Source organism: Numida meleagris, chromosome 5 (assembly GCF_002078875.1).
Source record: "Numida meleagris isolate 19003 breed g44 Domestic line chromosome 5, NumMel1.0, whole genome shotgun sequence".
Taxonomy (NCBI): Eukaryota; Metazoa; Chordata; class Aves; order Galliformes; family Numididae; genus Numida; species Numida meleagris.
Genome location: NC_034413.1, coordinates 32,327,042 through 32,349,479, shown reverse-complemented (window position 1 = coordinate 32,349,479; position 22,438 = coordinate 32,327,042). Strand labels below are relative to the sequence as shown.

General features: G+C 48.2%; 2 long non-coding RNA genes across 5 annotated transcripts; one reads left to right on the top strand and one right to left on the bottom strand.

Moving 5' to 3' along the window:
• On the top strand, nt 1-22,134 carry LOC110399332. 2 transcript variants are annotated; one of them, XR_002439112.1, is made up of 3 exons: nt 1-1,955; nt 4,778-4,882; nt 5,423-5,505. It is a non-coding gene; the product is annotated as an uncharacterized LOC110399332 (long non-coding RNA). The 2 variants fall into 2 exon arrangements; XR_002439111.1 differs by lacking the exons at nt 4,778-4,882; nt 5,423-5,505 and adding exons at nt 17,473-17,570; nt 21,404-22,134 and having other exon boundaries at nt 5-1,955.
• LOC110399331 lies at nt 1,974-7,883 on the bottom strand. Of its 3 annotated transcripts, XR_002439110.1 has the most exons (5): nt 7,539-7,789; nt 7,312-7,424; nt 5,438-5,518; nt 5,203-5,335; nt 1,974-4,862 (listed from the first exon to the last, which is right to left on the bottom strand). It is a non-coding gene; the product is annotated as an uncharacterized LOC110399331 (long non-coding RNA). The 3 variants fall into 3 exon arrangements; XR_002439108.1 differs by having other exon boundaries at nt 7,312-7,789; XR_002439109.1 differs by lacking the exons at nt 7,312-7,424; nt 7,539-7,789 and adding an exon at nt 7,799-7,883 and having other exon boundaries at nt 3,500-4,862.

The window sequence follows — 22,438 nt, the reverse complement described above, 5'->3', positions numbered from 1 at the left end:
TCTCTGGCTCTGGAGAGCAGCAGCTATGATTTAAGCCTTCCTCACTTCCTGCCCCTCTGACCTTCCTGATGTGCTGCCACCTCCTCTTCGAGGCATCAGATCCGGATGGATGGGAACTCTGTCCCTACGGTGATGTGTTTTCCCAGCTGGCCCACTGGGGTGATGTATTTGTGACCCAAGTGTTTCCTGGTGGGAATCTGGGCTGCCGTAGCCAGCACTGTGCTGTGCCATGGGGCTGATCATGCTTGCGCCAGGGGTAGAAGTGCTGGCTTGCTTTCAGTACCCGTGTCTAAGGCACTGGAGGAAGGCTTTGGAGTGACTGAGTTTTTGTTCCGAGCAGATCATGCAACATAGCTCGTTCTGCATGCACTGGAGAAATGCCAGAGTTACATGAGGAGCACTTGTGAACCCGCAGAGAGAAGATGGGAAGCAAACCTAATGTCCTGGACGTTCCGTGATGAACAACTCCTGGGACAGACCTGGGCTCACACAGTGCCTCGTGGCTGCCACCCCATCCTCCAGCCCTCCCTTAAATTCCAGTGCCCATGAGGAAGAAATATTTTTGTGCGATTCCTACCATGCAACAATCCATTTCTCCCACTGCCACAAGTCATGAGATAACCTTGGCAGTGGCGTCAGTGACGGGATCTGCAGGGCTTGATGCAAGAGCCAAGCCAAAAAATAAGTGTTAGTATACAGAGCATTCAAAAGCTTTATTGCTTTCTCTGATGTAGAAATTGAGAAGCGAAGATAAACCCAAGTTACAAACCTGGACTCTCAGATGTTTACTGCTGATTGTTCCCATCCAATTTTTAGAATCTTGTCCTTTTTTTAGGATGAGAGGAGAGCAGGCTAGGTCATTAGCAGTCAGATTTCTATCGATTTCCCCCCTCTTTCCTTCCGTTCAAGTCCTGTAGCTACAGAATATTTTATTTACATCCTTTTTGAGTGCTCTGGACTAGCATGGGGGCACGCTCTGATCGTTTGGTTTATGGTCCTTGCTGCACATCCTTCTGCTGTTCTGTTAAGTCCTACTGCAGGGATGCAGTCTTGCCTGTCTGGCAGCTCGCTTCCTGCTGCGGGGAATGGGTCCCAATGGTGCCCCGTCCCATCTGCAGTGGAGCAGAGCTTTCCCCAGGGCACAGCCACCCCAGAGCAGAGGTATCTAGCACCAGCAGGGGAACAGACAGTACCAGCTCTGCGTGACGTGGATCTCTTTAGTTGGTGTGCACCTGCTCTGCCTCCAATGCTAATGTCCTCCCCTTGTGAGTAAGCACAAATAATCAAAGGTCAGAGGCTGAGCAAGCCAGGCTGGGGAGGGGAAAGTCTTTCAGAGCATCACCTGCACAGGCAAGGTGTGACTGTGAAATAAGTTAGCCAGCCCTGTTACCAGCCCAGAAAAGATCAGGGCAAGGAGCGTTAGCAGCCTATGCCCAGGATTAAATGTTCACAGCAGGTGCTCTATTTTCATACATAAACCTGACAGTTTCCATAAGAGAGTTGTGCAAGAAAGCAAGACACCAGATTATCCACAGGAAGAGGTAATAGGAGGAACAACTTTGCCTCTTTTCGTTTCAGCCAACCTCATCCAGCTCTGAGGCACGGGATAGTAGCAACAAATGAGAGCTCTTTTTTACATGCCTCTAAGTTACAGGCTAGGCGCAGGAAAATGTAGTGTTTATAAAGCATTCTTCAGTTGAAAAGCAATTTAGCAGCAGAATGCCCTCTCTGGGAAGATGCTGCAAAGAAAGGAACTGAAAGGCACACCTGGATCCACTTAGATGAAAGGTCTTCGTTAGGGAGGCCTAATTGGGCTGCCATCGTTAGCCCACCTGTGAAGTGTTGCTGCCAGTAGTTACCAAAGCAGGAGTGAGCTGCTCCTCCCCCGGAGCCTTTTTGGGTGAAGTTTTCTGAAAGCTGAGCTCTGGAGGAAGCTTGAGAACTTGGGATACCAGGTAAGAGGCGTTCTGTGATTGCGGGAGTGGGTTTGAGTTAATTAGCTTCTCGGAGGTCTGCTGCTTGGTTAAGAGATGTCTCATCTTCTCTGTTTTGTCGTGAGATGCACAGCGAGTCTAGGGGCTGTGTGAGGTGCAGTGTTTTGGTGTCCTTGAGGACCAGCTGTCTTTTCTCTTACGAACAAATGCTTATGGGAGCAAGCTTGAATCTTGGGTGCTATATTGCAGGATGGGGATGAAATGATGTTTGTTGCTGTATTTCCAGAAGGGGTGAGATGAAGTACTGAGTAGGATGTGCTTACCTGAAGAGCTGAGGCTTTGAAAATGGTGCAACTCTTGTCAATAAATGCAGCAAGCAAGGCTTGACCTGCTCAAACTATTCTTCACTCTGTGGTTGAAGCAGAGACTTTTATTTCTAGTTGCTAAGATCAGCAACTTCTGAAAAGTTATTATTCAAGTGAGCACTGTACTGTGTAAAGCTAGGGAGCCACAGGTAGCAGGAAACCAAGTATCAGAGGATCTGCTGGGCAGCATCCTATGTGTGGTGCTTCTGCTAGCCCCAGTCCCCATGGCACCCTGTTTTGCCCGCAGGTCCAAGGTTTTCCTCAATGAGTAGGAGCCTCCCACTCCTCCCTATCGCTGAACCTTGTGTGGGCAGGAGCATTCTGCCTGCCTTCAAAGCCTTGTCTAGGTGGTGTGAACCAGCGAGATGAGAGCGTATGGCCAGTGCTGGAAGGTGTGTTTGGGGGGAAAGGCTGTGGAAGATGACCAAGTGACTGGGCTTGTCTTGTTTAGACTGGAAGGCATTGCGTGTTTGGGCTCCTTGGGTGGCTCTGGGATTCAAGGTGGATGCCTATGTCCCTTCGCTGCTGGCACTTTGCTGCTCAAGGTCCTTGTTAAGATCATTTGATAGAAGCCCCCATCTCTCTCGGTCTCTCCTGATAATGGGGCTATGTGTATTTCTGAGGTCATCGCAGCCCTGCAGGGGTGGGGCCAGACTGTCTGTAGATGCATGTGGTTGTGTTATTTAAAAAAAAAAAACAAAAACCCTCTATTTCACATGGCATTGTGCTACCAGTGCCAAGCCTGTCTTGCTTTCCCAGTGATAGACTAATAAATTGAGTTTCCCTGCAGTAGCAGGGATACCCTCTCAGCCATGAATGTCCATGTGATCCCAGCCATGAAAAGTGATGTTCAGAATCGAAGATGATGAAATCTTTTCATTAAAGAAGAAGAAATTGGACTGACTGTTGCCATCTCTCCTCTGCTCCCCCCAGCGTGCTCCGAATTCCCCTCGGAGCAGATCTGTCAGTCTGTGCTATGCGGGGCTGCACTTGTGATCATTTATCTCCAGTTATTTTATTTCTGCCGGTTTCTGAGCTAATAACAACTGATGAGGGTTCATCTCCCGCTCTAGGCACCTTCCCTTTACTTAACTAACAATTAATAAAGCAGATAATGGAGTGTTTCTCCCACACAGGAATAAATACTCTTATAAAGGGTGGCACTGCAGCATCTTCAGTCTGCTCAGAAACTGCCACCAGTGTGTGGCTCAGGGCCCTGCTTCTTAAGGGGTGTTTCTCCCCATCTGCAATAAGACAGCTGTGCAGGGTTCACTGATTTCTGGGCTGAATTTGGCATGGAGCCCACCCTGCTCCAGCAGCATCACCTCCCAGTGCCCTTCAGTGCCCCAGCTCTGTGCCACTTGGGGGTCCCCCGCACTGTCCCTATGCTAGGGGGGACACAGGGCAGGTGGGCTCCTCGCTGTGCCCAAGCCTGGCTGTGGGAGGCAGTGGGTCTCTTTGTGTGCAGCATGCTCCTTTAATTGCCAGAGCATAGGAAGGGTGCTCTGTTATTACGGTGTGCGTGCATCAAAGTAAATACATTAACTCCATATAAACATTTAGCTGCTGAAAAGCCTCTAATTAGGAGTTCTTACCAGCGGGCGGCGAATTACTTATCTTGGCAGTTTCACCTGGCCCCTCCTCCTGCTCCTGGATAGAGGGTGAGGATGGCATCCCTGAGCTGCTGGGGTGGCACAGGGGGACCCATGCTTGCCCTGAATGTGGGGCACACTCCTATCTCAGGCTCCACCTGTTGTATGGGATAGGAGCAGTCTATGGAGCACTGTGCTTGTGTGATCGTTTCCTGCCACCCAGCCCCGTGTTTGGGGACCTCTGAGTCCCTCAGCATGCCATTGTCCTTTTGAGCATCTTTTCTTTTCCGTTTTTCCTCCTCCCGCTGCTGAATCTTAGGTTGTTTCACCTCAATCTGTCCTTTCAAAGACTAACCCCCGTGGAATATTGCTGGTGGCAGTGCATACTTTTTTGACATCCAGAAGTGTGCTAGACCACTGAGCTGCCATTTGGAGAGATCAAATGATTCCTGTGGCTTTAAAATTATGACACTAGCCTTGAGGGCTGGAGGAAGTGGATAGTCGTGTGCTGAAAGCTGCCCCTTTGAAGTTTGGGATTTCTGGAGATGTCATCTTTTATATGTATCACCAGCCAGGTTGCTTTTCATTTCATCCTAGGGTTATTCTTGTCTGGGTTCTTAGAGAGCCAGACCTTACTTCAAGGCAGAAGGGATGAGGAGAAAGATAGATGAGCCCAGACTTTTATGCATTATGTATCCCTTTGAAATATAATGGCTTAAATTTTTTGGAAATAACGATACCTTGCATCTCTGCACAGACGGACTCTGGTGGGGAGCTCCCTGCACTCGGGAACCCTTTGGAGCAATGCAGGGCTCACTGCTTGGTGGGGCTCCCTGCCAAAGGCAAGGCCAGCAAGCAGGATGATGGTGTTTTTTTCCTTGTCTAGGAGCCGTCTTGCCCCTGCAGGCATCCTTCGTGCTGAAAGGCTGCTGTGAGGCTAAGGGACAGCTTGTGACATGCCATCAGCGGGGCTGTGAAGTGACAGATACAGGTTAGGCAGGAAATGCCTCTGCCCTCTTCAGGGGAAAAGAAACTAGTGTGTTGTTTTAACTTCGGGCCTTTTATCACTTTGCTGGCTGCCTATCCTCAAAAAAAAAAAAATAGCCAGGCAGAATGTAAAACTGTCCAACGTAATTTCATGGAAAGCCAAAATGATTCCTTGGGGAAGTGGAATTGGCGTGAGCCACCTCCTGCTCCTGGGGTCCTTCTGATCAACAGGTGGCCCTCACTGTATACAGGAAAGCCGTGGGCTCTGCTTGCTGGCATGCTGGCTTAGCCACACAGGACTAGCTGCAGTAAGGTTTAACCTACCGTAGGTCTGTGACCTAGATATTGTGCTCAGAGAGCCTGGTGAGCGCAGCCCTTGCCGTGCAACCGGAGCTCTCCCACCAGGCTCCCACATCCATCAATGTCTCGTGCCTATGAGGAGCTCCTGCTGGATTGTCTGGAGAAGATGAAATAATTTATAAGCTTCAGTTTAATATTCCTGTGTGATGGTTTTTTTTCTTGTTTTTTTTTTTTTTTCCTGCAGCTGCCACCTCCCTACCTTCTGTCGTTGTCGTCGAAATGGATTTACAAGGAAAAGAAAATAGTTCTCGCTAATGTTCTCACACAAATGAAACGTTAGCTGGAGAGACAAAAAGGAAATAATTGATTGTGAGCCCAAGCCCCCCTCTGAGACAGGCTCAGCATTATCAGCAGCAGCCTGGGAGGGGACGTGGGAGAGGGAGCGGGCTGGCCTGCAACAACAAATGTGGCGTTTATGATAATTATCCACATTTTAATCCCTGTTTCCAACCAAGCATTCACTTCCTTTAATTAGTTCTCGATTAGAAAGAGATTATCTAATAAATTGTACAAATACAGAGTGGGTTATCTACGTGGTGTTCCTGCACACAGAGTTCTGAATGGGTGGGGACATCGGGACATGATTCGCAAGGGGTGAGAACAAGGGAAGCAGGGGTTTGCTTTTCCCTCGTTCCCTTGGATGCAAATACTGCCTGTCGCTGGCATTAGTGGCGTGGCCAGCGAAGTAGATCTGTAATTAAACTGAATTAGCACACATTCAGAAGTTGTACATGCACAGAGACAGAGGGTTCCTGCTTGGGGCATTTGCAGGGGGAGGAAAAGTACTATTTGTTTAAAAAGTACTTTGCTAAGCTTGAGTATTGTTGTGATACATGCTTAGAGAATGTACTTATGGGCTTGTCAGTGGCTGGTTGGACAGGACCCCCTAAGCTTATCAGGTGAGCTTTGAAGTGGCACTGGATAACAGCAATAGGACAAGAGGCAACAGCCTCAGGTTGTGCCAAGGGAGGCTCAGGTTCAGTATTAGGAAACATCTAAGAAAGAGTGGTGATGCAGCGATGCAGGCTGCCAGGAAGGTGGGGAAGTCACCATCTCTGGAGGTGTTGCAGAGCCATGGAGATGTGGCACTGTGGGATGTGGGCAGTGGGGCTGGCCTGTGTGAGCTGAGAGGGTTTTTCCGGCTTTATGATTCTATTATTGAAAGCTGCCTCTCGATTGCTATGCGTGCCATCTTGTCATTGCTATGCTGAGGCCTCTGCCTGGTGGCTTGTTGAGGATTTCTTGGTTTCTTTGGGCCCCAGACCCTTTCCAGAATTGTGTCTGAGTTACAACTGGTGTCAGCATCTGTGAGAAGGCAGAGAAGCTGCCTTGGTTCACTTGCTCTTAAATACATCTGGGTGGGCTCTGCTGAAGGTGCAATCCATCATGTGGGATCCTTTCAGTAGCTAGAGAGCAGCTCGTGCAGTCACGCTGTGATTGTGCTCCACCCTTCCTAACGATTTCCTAGACCCAGGGTTGAACAGTCAATAGTTCTCTTGTCTGCTTTCAATCCAGCCTGACAGGGGAGCAGAGATCCTGAAGATACCAAGTTTGTGCGTGCTGCCAGAGGAGATAAATCAGCCTGCAGCACCCTGTGCCATGGGTGTCTGCTGCTTCCCCATGGCCTGGGAGTGGTGCTTGAGTGGCCTTCTGCACCATGAACTTGAGTCTGGCACTGGGGGATGAAGTTGGTCAAAACTGTGGCTTAGTGAAAATTAAATGGGGTTTGGAAGAAGTGGGTGTGAGAGACTGGGCATCTTGCTGGGTTTGTCTGTGTTTCAGCCAAGGATGCTTCCTGCTTGCGTCTCTTCCCAAAGTGACCTCCGTATTGATTTGGGCACTCAATAGACAGCTACTTTATTCTTAAGTTCAGTTTTCCTATCTTATTTCTTCTTCTCCACTTTAATTATCTACGATAGATAAGCAGCTGCAGGCCAATTAGAAAACAATTACCTGCTGTAATCAATGCTGGCTTAAAAAGGGGGAGGACAAACATAAATGCTGAAGAAATGCCTTAAAAGCCAGTGCTGAGGTAACCCTATACGTGGCTCCATTCTCAAGAACCAGAGATACCTGTGATAAGTTGTTTGGGGCAGACGTAAGGCAGTGATGTCACCTGTCACCGTTGAGAAGAATATGGTAGCCCAGTGCTCTCCAGATGGCAGACTTGGGGACGCAGGGATAGCCTAGGGACAGGGGACCACCATCACTCCATTTCCCTGAGCTGCCTTCATCAGGGAGAAAACAATCCTAATTTTATATAGGCAGTAATGGGCTCGGCTCTGCTTATTACCACTCACCAATGGACTCTTGTGGTTATAATAGGTAGCGGGATGAAAACATCAACTCTGCTCTCAGCAGCAGTCAAAGGAAGTGAATGAAATGATAGGAATTACTAGGAAAGCAGAGGGGAAACAGCAAACAGCATTATGCTGCAACAGGGGGCAGCATAATGTGTTGGGAGCACTGCGAGTGTTCCTGGCCTGCCTTTGCCAAACTGGCTTTTCCCACCCTGTGAGTAGCTGAGCTGTGAGCCTGTATGGATGCTAGGCTTCCACACCTGTCCAAAAGGCAACTGAGTTGGCCTGCGGTGTGCTGGTGTCCCACACCCTGCCTTGCATGCAGGCTTTCTGGGGTCAGGGCCCTGTGATGTCACTGTCATGGTGTTATGACCTCACCGCGAGCACCCAAAGCAGATAATGGTGTGAGGGAGATGAGGCAAGCTTGAGTTTAAGAAGTGATGTGTTTTATTCCATTAACACTTAATTGTTGGCATCCTTGTGGCATGAAATTTGTGCCCAGGTGCCCTTTGGAAGCATTGGGTGGCTAACGCTCTGCACTGGCTCAAGCCCACTGGCACAAATGGCAGGTTGGCACAAATCCTTGACAAGCAGGATAAATGTTTTCACTCTTCTTAGCATCTCTGTTGCCTTATCCTTTTGTTTTATTTCTGGTTCTCAGCCTCCCTCTGATAAAGCTCCTTTTTTCTTTGCTTTCTTCATCACATTTTTTGCCAGCCCAGCTCCCAGGTTGCGCTTGCGTGGATGCTTTCTGTCCTGAACCATGCCCACTTCTCATGACAGATGACCGGCTGCAAGGGTTTGGCATTAAATCTATAACCCATGTCCACAAAACGCAGCAACCGAAACAGGATGGGATGACCGGTTATTAGCAATAAAACAACCCCTGCAGTCCTGCAGGCCCTTCTCTGTGCAGTGAAATCCCATGGAGGCAGGGGAATGACAGTGTGGTGGTGATGGGTTTGTGGTCGGACTAGATGATCTTAGTGGTCATATCCGACCTTTATGATTCTATTTGATGTGCGGGCTGGTTCCTCTCTGTCCTGCTCACTTGCATCATGGGCATCAACAACAAGATGAGGAGTTTACATTTGTAACAGTGCCAGCTTGCTGTGTCTGGGCTTTGAGCATCCCTCAGAGGAGCCTGGGTCTCTGAGCCATGGGTGTGCAGCTTGGAGAGCCCATGGGATGTGCCATGAGATAGCCTGGGTCTGGAGTGTGCTGGTGGAGGACCCATCCTGGTCTGCTCTGCATTTAGAGAGATGCCGGGAATGGTGCTTCGCCCCAAAATGCAGCTTCAGAGGTGGTGAGGAATAGCAGCGTGTTCCCTCTATGCTTAATGCCACTCTGATTGCCTCCGGTAGTTGCCAGTGGTTCTGCTTTGTTACGTGTGATGCGCAATAACAAAAGTTTTGGTGAAATATCAACTGTATGAAAGTGGCTTCGTTGTAATGAGCCATCTATGCAGCGATCACTAACTACAGCGTAATTATCAGGCCTTGGTGAATAATTCATGGTGAATAATTTAATCATTTTAGTCCTTTCTGCCTAAATCAGACAGTGACTCATGATTTCCGTGAATTATTCTTAGAACACTTTAATGACACCTATTTTACTCAGTGAGGTCAATCAGGAGTATTTGAAGCTTGGTGGTGGTGGGTGGGTTGGTTCCTTGACTGGGCAGGCACAGGCTTTTGTTCCAGGAACTTGAAAGAGGCAAGATAGAGACAATTATCTTTGTTCAAACTCGCTGCTCCAAGATCCACTAGTCCTGAATGGCTTTGCCAGAGGGCTTGGTGTGATGAAATGTTGGTGACGAGAGCAAGGCATGATAGCAGGTGGAGTTGCTGCAAGGTGGTGTTGCTGTAATGTTGCGTTTCCATCACTTGTCCCGATGTAATAGGTGCAAACACCGGGCTTTATGCTCATACCTATGTGTGGGGACTGTGCTCTCGAGGAGCTGTGGGAGCAGGGGACCAAGAGGTGGCTTTGTGCTCCTGCAGTGAAATCCCATGGTCAGGATGATGTTGGATAAACCCCATGTCATGCAGCTATTCTGCCTGGGGAGCTTTCTGATCTATCTCCCTGTTTCGCTTTTCCCAGGAGTGCGCCTGCTGCCCTCGCTTCCCAAAGCACACACCATCAGTCACAATTTATAACCTTCGCGTTGGTGAGGAGGGGGCAGATGAATTCATCTCTATAAAAGCTTCTTTTTTTTATTACAGTTAATACTCACCTTTTGCCTTGTGTAATGGGGCTTACATTTTGGGGGAGGGAAAAAAAAAAAGCTCGACATCTTCCTGTTTCATCTTATTTCTTTCCTGCTTCTCCCAGCATCCTGCTCTGTTTGCATGAGACGGGCAGCGTGCAGCTTTCCATTCCCTGTATCTCCCTTTAGAATTTTAGGGTGGGATGCCCGACCCTTTTATTCCTCAAGGGCCGCCTATGACGAGGGGACAGTCTCCTTTGACTTCGGCGTGTTGGAGTGTAAAGAGCTGACCCCTCCAGGATCAGGCTTGACCCCAAACTGTTAAGGAAAAATGCAGAGGCAGTTCATCAGGAAAAAGAGAAATCAGAGGCCATGGCTGCTTTGTTTTCCCCCCCTCCCCTCTCCTTGAGCTGATGGTGCGGCTGCAGGAAGGCACACAGCACAGCACTCATACCTGTCTGCTTGGCTCGTGCCTGCACCTCTGTGCTGGTGCTGTCAGCACTGGGTGGCTGCTACTTGGACTCTGGAACATCACCTGGCTTCTGTGTCAGGAATCAGTGGTGTTTGGTGCAATACAGCAAGCTGTGCCTTTGGACACACCACTAATGTTCCCATTGCCTTCAGGGGAGAGGAGGGCTGGAACCAAAGGGAGTCAGGTTCCTGTTTTCAGATAGCTTTGGGAAACTTTTTTTTTTTAAAAGGAGGGGAAGAAGGCACAACCTGCTTGGTGGGTTTGCTGCAAGGCTTTCAAACCACAGTACCCATTTGAGAGCTCAGCTGGAGGGAAGATGATCCACTTTTCTAAAAGTGTTGAGGGGGGGAAAACGTTAAAACAAGAGTTTTGTTTTGCATTGCCTTATATGAAAAATCCCTTGTATGTCAGCACCTCCTGAGGTCCCTGATAGTTGTTTGAAGGCAGAGGGGTGGGAGCTAATGAAAGAAGGCTGTGAGCCACGCAGCTCTGGCACATCTGATGGCTCCCTCTCCTCCGGCAGTGCAGGGGGCTAAAGTAAGGATTTTTCTCTTTATTGTATTCAAAAGCTCACCAAAATGCTACTTCTGTTTGGAAAGTTGTCTGCCCCCTACATTTGGACCCTGGCAGAGCAGAAGCCTCTGGGGATGGGGAGCGCGGTGCCCTGGAAAGCAGCAGGGTGCAGTGCTTGTGTGAGCAGAGCATGTGGCTGTCCTCCATCCCAGGGGAAAAGCAGAGTTCTAGAGCAGAAATGCAGGCAGGAGCCATGAAGGAGTTGCTTAGGAGAGCAGCCCGCCTGGTATGTCCTTGTGCATGAGAAAGACCAAACCCAAGTAACTTGGATATTTTCTTTCTGTCTGAAAGAGATGACACAAAAGTGCCACTGCCAAGTGATGAAGCAGTGCATCAGGGATGAGGGTTGTGGGGTTTTTTTTCCACAAGCAGCTGTGAAATCTCATCAAAGAGCGAGAAACTCAATGTCAGCTCTGGAGCAATTGGGTACAAACTTACCAATGATGCACTGCATGGAGGATGTCAATGTGAGAAAAGCAGGCTGTTTTCTGAGTAGAAAGAAATGGTGCTGGTGTCCACCTGTACTCCAGCTCTGGATATTGCATCTTTGTGGAAGGGATATGATATGGAAGGTACCTTGGGTGGTGTTTCCCATGGGCAGAGCCCTTCCCTGCCCAATCTTGCCCAGTGTCCCCCCAGTTCCTGCCACCTTGGTGGGCGGTGGGAAGCCTCAGGCCGCGCGAGGGCTCTGCCTCCTCATTATCTCATGCATCCCCTTGTCTGCACTCGGGACTTTTCACAGACCCCCATTATTTCCAATCCCCTTCACTTGTCAAAATTAATTTGGCCACTCGTTATCAGCTGTGCAAAACAGCTCCCAGCTCGCTGGCCCCTATGGGGGGCCCGGCTCTTTTCAAACTTTTATCCTTCCATGCTCTGTCTCTCTGGGCTGGTCCCAGCTCCAATTAGCAGCCTTTGTAAAAAGGCAGGAATTTTAATTAGTCGAGCAGTTCCATTATCTCAATGGACACCCTGTGCCCTCTTGCCCACCCTGCAGCTGTCCCCGTCACTGTGGGCCAAGCTCTGGGTCCTGTATGGGGACTGGTGGCTGATGGTGAGACCCTGCTGTCCCAGATCCCAGTGGTGATGGCATGCTTGTCCCTCTCGAGGCACAGCTGGACCCCTGACCTCCCCTTGAACTGCAGCCCTGTGCCCTCCCTGGCCTGCCCAGTACAATCCACTGGGAAAGGGCTTCAATTTGGTGCCAGAGAGGCTGGTTGGTTGGGCTGAATGTCAGGGAGCAAAGTGGGACACCAGGGAAACCTGCAGGCTGGTTGTTCAGTGGGGCTGCACACAGATTTCTCGGTACATGCCGGCAATTACAGTTGGCACCTTGTTCTGCTCTGCTGGGGCTCCTATATAGCAGCAGCAAGGACAGCTTATTGGGAGCTGGCGATATGTGATGGAGAAGAGGCTCTGAGGCCATCTGGTTATGCTGTACAATATGGGCAACATCTGGTGGACACGTGGCAAAATAGGATTGCAATTAAAGAAGAATAAGCGATGGTGGGAACAACATCCTGCCACCCTGCCCTAATCCTCTTCCCCTTATCCGCCACGGTATCAAAAAGCCGCATGTTGTGAGTTGAAGAATTTTTATCTGGACTTCCAATAAAACAGGGAAGAAGAGGAGGGGAAAAAAGTGATTTGCTCTTTGCTTCTCTTCCAACCCTCTCTCCTTCATGGCCTTTGGTTATTCGGCCTCTGAGTGGCCAAGAGAGGGGCCACTGCCATGCCATGATGCTTGATGCAAGGGGACTGATGCATGTTGGATGGATGGATGCTTGGCAAGGAGCTTCCTGTTCCAAGCCAACATGATGCTATGTGGATAAAGTGCCGTGTAGAAGCTAGGGTGAGATTTCCTACCAGGAAAAAGAGGGAGAGGAGAAGACTACTGCTCCTGTGGTTCCTCGTGGTGTGCTTTGCTGCTTTGATTTATCCCAGCGAGGAACAAAGGCTTGCCAGGTCACTTGGAAAAGAATCCCTCGTCTGCCTGACTTCAGACCCTCCATGTGCTCGAGATCTGGGGTGAGCATCAACTCAAGGTTCAGCTGCGTGCCTTCTGCGTCCATCATCTCCAGCTGGCAATGCTGTCACTGATAAATGACGAGAGCAGGATGGACTCTGACTCTGCAGGGCTGCTAGCACTGAATTCTCAGGGCCTTAAATAACAGCCAAATTTTTCATAAGGACATCATATCCAGCAGCTCTTACTATTGCTGGGCTCACTTGAAAATACTGCCTGTGATGGCTGCAATTATGAGCTGATGGCCTTAAATTTGCCATCGGACCTAATGCCTGTTTTTTTTCTGTCTGTTTCTTGTTTCCATTCTGCCTTTTTGTTGGTGTTCCACAGCCCCAATTATTTGTCATTAGTGATTAATCTTGAAAGCACCAGTTTTTTATTTTATTTTTTCCCCAGGAGCTGTTGCTTGCTTTCTGCTTTTATTGTTCACCACTTTCCATCGCTCTTTCTCCTGCCTCCCTCTGATCAGTTTTGTACTACTTAAAAAAAAGTTGGTTGTGTTTTTTTATAGGTTTTTTTTTTTCCGACGAGGGAATAAGCAACGCAGGAAACATGCCCAAGAGATGCTCTTGCAGCTGAGGCTGCCCGCAGCTACATGATGTTTGTGCCTTGCCTGCAGCCTGGCCCCTTGGGATGGGGCAGCACTGTTGCGTTGCTGCTGGAAGCTAGAAGGATGCTGGACTGTGCTGGTGTAGGGAAGAAGTATAAAAGTTTGCAGGTCTCTGTCTTCCAAAGTGCAGCGCTGACTTCTTTCTTGGATTCCTTCAAATCCTTTGATTAGGGGAAAAAGTCATCCTGGTACTTGTTGGTTTTTTTCCTTCTCATTTTTAAATTTTATTTAGGACTGGATGCACAAGAAAAGCTGTTATATCTTATCTGCAAAGGTTTTTGGCTTCTTAAGTGTGCCCATTTGTAAGGCAGCAGTGGATGCTGAGTGAGAGGCAGTTGGTCATCGGCAGGCAGGATGCTGGAGCACAAACATCCCACTGCTTACAGCTGTATCAACGGGGGCATTCCTGGCAGGGGGTGAATGTAGTTTATGGGGGGACCACAGTGGTGGGGCTGTGTCCCACCTGCCTTTGGTCATCCAGGCAGTGTCTTGGCCCCTCATTAGAAAGTGATGCTCCTTAAGATCGCCTTCTACTCTGAAATCTCCATCTTCGTTCACCTTCTCTGGGACTGACACTGGTGGTGTTTTTCTCCATTACTGATGTTTTTTCCTACCATTGCCAAATTTGTATTTTGTTGTTGCTGTTGTGTGTGTGTTTCTTAAAAAATTTTTTTCTTTCCCCTGATCCTTTAGGGACACTTATGCTTCATCTGCTAGCCCCTCTAGTGCCTTCCAGATGGACAGTCAGTCACTGTAGAAGCATAGAATGGTTTGGGTCAGAAGGGGCCTTAAAGCCCATCCAGCCCCAACCTCTGCCATGGGTTGGTTGGCCCCCTCCAGGTCAGGCTGCCCAGGGCCCTGTCCATGACCTTGGGCAGCTCCAGGGATGGGACATCACAACCAGTTGATGCTGGTCCTGGTTTTCCCTTCTCTGTGCACTCCCAGCAAGACTTGTAGGATGGGAAGGGAAGAGAGAGGGAGCGTGCAAAGGGTCCTCAGGGTGAGGATGGTTTAGGAACTGTGCATCCACCCCGTGAGTGGCAAGAAAGTGGAAATAAAGAAGGGTGGGGGGAAAATAAACTTGAAGTCAGACTTGTCTGACAGTCTTTTGTTAGATGTTTTGGCAAATCTAATGAGTGGTGGCAAAGCGTGTAATTTCAGGGAGCTGAGCAATCTGTGGCTTCAGTTATAAAATTCACCAGGGTTCTGGCAGTGCATCCTTTGGGAGCAGGGGATGTGGCAGAAGAAATGAGACTCTGGACAGCAGAGAGAAGTTGTGTTTTTCCCTAGAGTGCTCGCTCTGCTGCCTGTCCCCCCGAGGTGAGACCAAAGCCCTTGTCATATGCAAATGGCATGGGTCATCTGTCTCTGGGTGGCCTTGATTGGACCAGACAGCATAAGATCATTGCTAGATGGAGAGCAATGTGTCTTGGCAGGTGTGGCATCATTCCTGTGACACTTCGTGCTTGGTCATGTCACATTGCATCCGTCGGGGTGTGCATCAGGCAGCAGTATCCAAAGGCACCAATACAGAGCAGACCCAGTGGAAAGGGAGTTGGACACCTTGCGGAGACCTCATGGCAAGCTTGCGGTGAGCCAGTGGTGCAAACTGGGAACAAATAAGGTGTTCGTGGGGGGAAGGGTTAAGGGAGCATGAGGAAATGGCCCTGAAACTATTCAGGGCTAGTAATTCTTTCAGGAAGAGAGTATCCAATAAAATGAGTTACAGGAGGAGTGAACTTAAGAGATTTAGTGAATATTCTCAAGTTCAGACAGCTGCATGACCAATGTTGCAGTATTTGGGGACCAAAGCTGTTAAAAACACATTACTGAAACATGCCAAAGCCACGCGTATGGCTGCCTCTTCTTCTCTACTAACCTAGAGAAATGGTGGTTGGGAGGCAGGGGGAAAGAACAGGGTTATTTTTGTTTAAATATTGTGGGGCTAGAAAGGATCAAAAGCTGTGCTGAGCCTTCCCTGAAGCACTGAACATTTCTTATGCCAGCCAAGTGCCCAGAACTTGGCAAGCTTTCCGCAGCTTGAGCACTATCCAGTAGTCAAATGCTGCTATGGAAAGCTTCCAGAGTGCTGATGACTGATCATTAGTATTGTTTAAAAGCATGTTCAGCTTTCAGCATTGGGTTAAAACGCGTAAAGCGCGTGGGGACGCCTTTACCTTTCACAGCGGAGTTCAACTCTTCCCAAGGCGCTGTAGTTTCCTCAATCTTGTGTCTGCTTAGGGAATGGAGAGGGAAGGGAGGATTTGGGCTATGCTCTTGGAGGTGGTGGAGTTCTTGGCTTGAGACCACGTGCCCCTGGTAGCAGCCCCTATAGTTGATTGTGTTCCCCCCAAAGCTATGCCATGTGGGCACTCGGCTTTGTGAGAAAATGAGTGGCCCAAGAGGAAAAATCAGGATGGCACACATCTGAAGGGGGTGTGAGGTCTCCAGTGATTTCCCTTTTTGATCCTACTTCCTGCTGAGATATGCCCACTGAGGTTTTTCCTTGCCCCTGTAGGGAAGGGATGCTGCTGGAGATGAGCCTGCTGCTTTCTTTCTCTCCCCTAGCTACTGGCAGAAGAGTAATTGCTGACTCTAGCAGACAGATGGAGAGCTCCCAGTCCCTAAAACACTTGCTTTCTCTCTAAAGCAGTAAAGGCTTGGAGATCACTCAGCTACTAAGCCAGTTCCTGCTGACCAGAGGACCTTGGTGTCCTTGCTTGGTGCTTGGATGGCAGTAATGGGGTGGCTTTACGGATAGGAGGCTCTGTGAGCCTCAGAGGGGTGGGGAACCAGACGTGTCCATGTGCTGAGAAAGAACTGCCAGGTTTTTCTCTCCCTGAGGATCCACCTGCCTTTTCTCACCCAGCTCTATCAGATCATCCTGCTAGCGTGGTTGGTTTAAAGTTGATGGAAGGGAAGGACGGAACTGTGTTTGACACAGATTGTCCAATATAGCTGAAATAATGCTCATTTGCTCACGGACCTGGAATCAGCCAAATGTTGTAGCAGGCTAATGGGAAAGAAATTGGCCAAATGCTATTTTTCATCTGAAACTAGCTAAGAGAAATTTGGGAGAGGTTGGGAAGGAACCTGTAATGACAAAAGCCTTGCATATCAGAGCACAGTGCCTGTCCTTTCTCACTGCCTAGCAGAAATCAAAACAAAAATAAGCTGGAAAACCTTTTTCAGCCTCATTTTCAAAGCGATCTCTGGCCTGGAAATAGCCCTGAAATGAGTCTGAGAAGTTAAGAGCTGCACGAGAAGGCTTACGGAGGGCCCTGCTGGTGTGCTAGGGAGGTTTGTTTGTGTGCAAAATGTATTATTACATATCTCAGAAAACAGATGACATTATATTGCTTTATGTTTGTGCTATTTTTGCTTCAAGGCTCCAGCATGATTTGTGATGGTGGGGCCAAGGGAAGATAACAAATGGGTGTTGTGTGCTTATGAAGAACGGAATTTCCCCCCCTTTCTGTTATAGTATTAAATAGCTATTTGTATTACAGCATTTTCTTTCTTTATGTGGTGTGCTGAGATAAATTAAAAAAAAAGCAACCAACAACAACATAAACCCAACAACTTTATTTGCTAATGCCACATTATTTAATTGAATCAGGCTGAAGTGCACCTTTAATAAATTTGCCTCCAAAATGAAAAATTACAAAGATGCAGCAGAAGAATATTTTAATGAGAACTGATGATGGAGGAAATGAGAGCAGAACTGGGTCCCCTTCCTGCCCTTTCCTACTGCCCAGGAACATGAGAGAGCAGTAGGTATCTCTTGGCATTCCACAGGCCATAGCACGCAAGTCGTCTTGTCATTCCTGCCCCCAAGATCTACTTTCTCATGGAGTTGTTTTCAGATCTCTTCATCACCTGCCAAGGAACCAGGCCCTCAAGTCCCACTGCTGCAATAAGTGTAGCTGTCTGTCTGCAGGGCTGTCCAGGTGTTGAGACAGGAAAGTTGTTCAAGGACATGTGACAAGGACTATTCTTTGACCAGTCCTCAGCTGGTCTCAAACCACTGTGCCCTCTTTCCAGGTGATGGCACTCAAATATTTACCCAGCCCTGAAACAGCCTTGCTTCTGTTGCTGGGAGAGCAGTGATTGGCAGGTGCGAAAATCAAGACAGCAAACAGGTAAGGGGAGGATCTACATGTTCTCACTGATGATCTTGGGGTGGCTGAATCTAACGAGGCTGACACCAGGGTCCTTCCCTTCAGCCCCACTGCTGGAATTTTGACTTTGAGCCTTTCCCTTTTATTCTGTGCTCTGATGATTTGTGATTTCATAGGATCGCCAAGGTTGGAAAAGACCTCCAAGATCATCCTGTCCAACCATCCACCTACCACCAGTATTTCCCCATTAAACCATGTTCCTTGGTACAACATCTATACGTCTCAACGTTTTCCAGCACGGTCCAGTTTCTGGTCCTTTTACCATTGCTGTAACGCTGTTCTGAGTACAGCACCTCATTCCTGGATGGGCTGTTTACACTGACAGCTACTAAGGAGTGACCACAGCTTTGTAAAGAGGCTAAGTGGCGGTGCTACAGCAGCATCAGCTAGGGTTTCACTTAAACACAATTCTGTTTTCCTGCAAAATCTCCTCTTGCTCATAAAACTGCTGAGCTGTCATGAGGAGAAATGGAAGTTCGGAAAAAAAGAGTGAAATAAACCCAGAAAATGGAGGAAAGCTCCACGGTTAGGAGACCTATGCTTGCTCCTGGGAGCAATGTGTCTGAGCGTGCTGTGTTCATCAGGTCTCGCTTCAGCAGGAAATTCAAGAAATGAATTTGAGCTGGGAAGTGTAGGCCCTTTTCTGCTTCTAAGTGCTTCCTGTGAGTATTGGGGGGCAGTGCTGTGTTGGTCAAATTGTTGGAGAGAAGATCCTGTGGTTGGCCCCAGAGCCATTCTCCTTCTGCCAGGTCTGTCAGAGATGGCATTGTGGCCACAGATCTATGACATTTCCCATATTTGTGTTATCACAATGCATGTCCATGAGTGCAGTCATGACAGATGAAATACTGAGGGTCCTCTTAAGCAAAATGAGAACTTGGCAGTAGAAAACAGGTGAAGCTGGGGTGTTTTCTATGAGGCAGTGCCACGCCTGGCCTGGGGATATGGCAGCCAGCAGGGTTTATGCTGCCTGTACCTTGGGCATTACTCCCATGAGATCGGGCTGAAATCGGTGCAGCCGAAAAGGATGGAGGTGGTTTTTGGGGAGACCTGGTGAGAAAGATCTGCAGAATCTCACTCACTGGGTGGACCTCAGCCCTTCTTCCAGGTCCATCCACTGCTGATGAGCTGCCCAGCATCTCTTTTCCTGGCAGGAAGGTTTTTCCTGTAACGGTGGGTCAACGGTGAATGCCTCTGTTAGTAAGCTGGCATGTAATTTGAGATCTATCTTCTGCTTCTTGCTAATCTAGGCTGAATTTCAGCTTCTGGTCCCTGGATCCCGCTGTTTCTCACTTGTATTGGGCCAGCCTTAAGGGTGCTCTCAAGCGTGCTCCCTCAGCCACAGATCAGCAGTGGCAACAGAAGCTGTCCATAAAATATATCCTTCCCCGAAGGGTGAGCTATGTGTTTTTTTTTTTTTTCCCCAGGTTTGCTTGCCAAACCATTTACTAGTTTCCATGAAAACAAACTGCAGTTTTCATAAACATAAACTACCATCTGGCCTCAAAACGTTGGTGGGTGTTCTTCTCTCCTATTGGCAGGATTTGCAAACTGTCAGGAAAATCCTAGCAAGGTGAAAATGGGTGGTTTTGGCTTGGCTCCACCGAGCTTCTGCTCAAACCCTGATCGCTGTCTCTATCTCAGGGTTTCTGGTGCAGACTCAGCTGCCTTGACTTCGCTGAGTAGCATCCCAAGAAGTATTTTTTCTAGGAAGGCTTGTTAGGAACGCTCTATCCCTTCCTCTGAAAACAATTGTCCTGGGTAACTGATGGACATGAGCCAGGCACCATCCACCCATAGTTCTTGGATTGATGTCCCAGAAACATGGCACAAGGACAAAACCAGCATGGGACTGGGACGCCCAGGCTGCCCATTAGCACAAACCCAGTTCAGTCATCCTAAACCAAGGTAACACGCTTGCCTACAGTGTCACTTAACGAAGCCATTAGCACTCCTATTAAATATTTAGCACGGCATGTGGTGTTATCCTACCTGTGAGAAGCTGAGTGATGCAGGCGGGGAAGGGCACAGCCAAGCAGATGGGATGTGGATGATTCAGAGCATGGTGTTATGTCCCAGAGTGCTAGCCAAGGAGCTGCTTAAACCAAATCAGGCTTAGTAATGAGAAAGTACGTAATTAGATGCTTTAACGATCGTGGTTGCCCTGTGTGAGGTTTGGCATGATCTCTACAGGCTGTTTTTAGTGACTCAGGTCTTGGATGAATCCTCTGGAAAGATTTCTGAGTTGGGAGAGTGGAGAGAATATCTTTGGCTTGATGGGATGAAGGCATGTGAGCTTTTGTGTGCTGGAGAATAAGGGCATAAAGGTCAGCAGGAGTAGATGTGGGGGCTTGATTTTGAGGAGCTGGACATTTCTTGGTATTTGAGATGAAGAAGGGATGTGAGGGTTTCTATTTACTTACTGTACATAGGTATGATACGTAGCGATATGAGAGAATGGCCTCAAGTTGTGCCAGGGGAGGTTCAGGTTGGTTATTAAGAAACATTCATTCTCAGAAAGAGTGGTGATGCATTGGACCAGGCTGCTCGGGGAGGTGGTTGAGTCACCATCCCCGGAGGAGTTCAAGAAACATGTAGGTGTTGTACTAAGGGACATGGTTTAGTGGGGAAATACTGGTGGTAGGTGGATGGTTGGACTGGATGATCTTGGAGGTCTTTTCCAACCTAGGTGATTCTATGGTTCTCTTGGTAGACCTGCTGACAAAGGTCACATTAGAAATATCTCTCCAAACCAATATCACTTCTAAAATGTTTTCTCCTTGGGTTTATACTGCTATGCAGATCTGGCCTCTTGATGAGACGTTTTCCAAGATAAAGCCTCCAGGAAAATAACAAAACTCGACATTGCCCAGTGGGCTAGGAATGGCTTGGGAAAGTATTTGAGTGCCTAAAGGGCTCCAGCAGGAGAACTTCTATAGGTCTTTCATCTCTGCTGAGGCTTCAGTCCATCACCAGTGTTAAAAGATGACTTGTAGCTAAGATAGGGAGGAAACTGGCTGGACATGTTTTACAGAGCTTTTGCAGGCAGAAAGTGCTTATTCATAGGGCATTCATCTGGGCTATGGGAGATGGTGTTCGAGACCTCTGCCTGAGAGAGAGCTGGGATTAATTAAATATGCACGGGGCCAGAGAGAATCAGGCAGAGCAAACACATGAAATCCTTCACCTTTCAGGGGAGTGCTCACAGCCTGCGGATTGTGTTTCTTGTGCTGGCATGCATTTCCTCTGGCTCTCAGAAGAATCAAACACTAAATTAAAAGGTCTTGGAAGAGAAATCCCCAAATCTCACAACTCACAAAATCCTTGTTTTCAGGCTAGTTCTAACTCCTGGCACAGGATATTGACTACCATGGTTGGGACAATTCTGGAGATCTTTAGGGCTATCTTGGCTGCTGGACTCAGAATCTATATTTAGACATGGCTTAGAGTCCACCAGCATTTCAAAATTTCTCAGAAAAGTGATGTCAACAGGCATAAGAAGTGTATCCCTCTTTGTGCTTGTATTTGTTCCGTTGCTCCCATATTCCTTAAGGTGCTCCCTCCACAGCAGTATCTGCCCTTCCACCTCAAATTCTGACAGCTTCCACCAGCCCCAGCCTTGGCTGAGCTCTACGTCCCCACCACCCATTAAGATTTGGTGCTTGCCAAAGAGGAGTTCTGTGTGAGCGTGGTCTCAAATTGTTGCAAGCTGAGTGACAAAAAAGCAAAAAAGTATCAGTCTGTCCCTCCTCCTCCTCTGGCGCTTCTACTTAGGATGTCTCTTTCCTTTACAGCTCTTTTCTGCATCTCTGAGACAAACCAGGAGCACTCTTCTATTTAATAATAGGGGAAACCCGAGTGATTTCAATCACTCAGTCCTTCTCAGGATCTCTGGATGACTGCAGCTCCATCTCTCCTTCCCCTCCAGTTATGCTCAAAAAATACACAAGAACATCACATTTGCAGGCTGGCAATTAATAAATCCCATTATTCAGAAAATATGTACATGCTGTTAGGCTATGAGCTTGGCTACCATTTAGCAATAAAGGAAGTTGTCCAAGGTTGTATTGTACCCTGCTTGGCAATTTTAAACAAAATCTTGTCCATCTCTTTCAGCTGCTTTTGGCTGGAAATGGAGAAATAAATGTTTTCCAGGGGCAGGGCTACAGCATCTCTTCATCTCTGCTCTGAAAGGGAAGAGGCTGCACTTACCTGGGGGAGGATGTGATTGTACCTGAACAGATCAATGTGTTTTTTTTTTTTTTTTTTCTCATGATGAAATCCATCAAGCACCCACTTATTGACATCTATTTGAGTGGCCATCGTTGCTTCTGATGGCTGATTCTTGGTGGTACCCCAGCTGTTGCAGGGAGGGTGGTGCCGGAAGAAGAAATAAGCTGCTGATGTCTACCTGCAAAAGGGAGTTGTCTCAAGGGGCTGAGGAAAGAAATTGAAAAACCAGAAGCTCTTTCTTATTCTGCTCCACTCCACATGCAGGGAAAAATCCTCTTCCCTTCAGTGAAAGCCATTAAAGAGAAAGAGGGAAAGAGCAAAGAAAGAGAGGAAGGGAGGAAACCCATTACAAGTCTTTGAATCTGGAGGTCTTTTAAGTCTCCCAAACTGAATGTAGGTTGTCAGCAGAGAAGAAAAGCCGAAGCTGATAGAACAGGTACCAGTGAAACCTGCTGTGCTTCTAATGAATCCTGACCAGGCAGTTTCGGAGGGGAGGGAAAGGAAAATGCCCCAGCTCCTGGAGCTTGCCCTGTGGTGTGGTTTTGACCTGACCCAAGTTGTGCATCCTCTGCAAGGAGGGCCTAGGGGCACCTCGT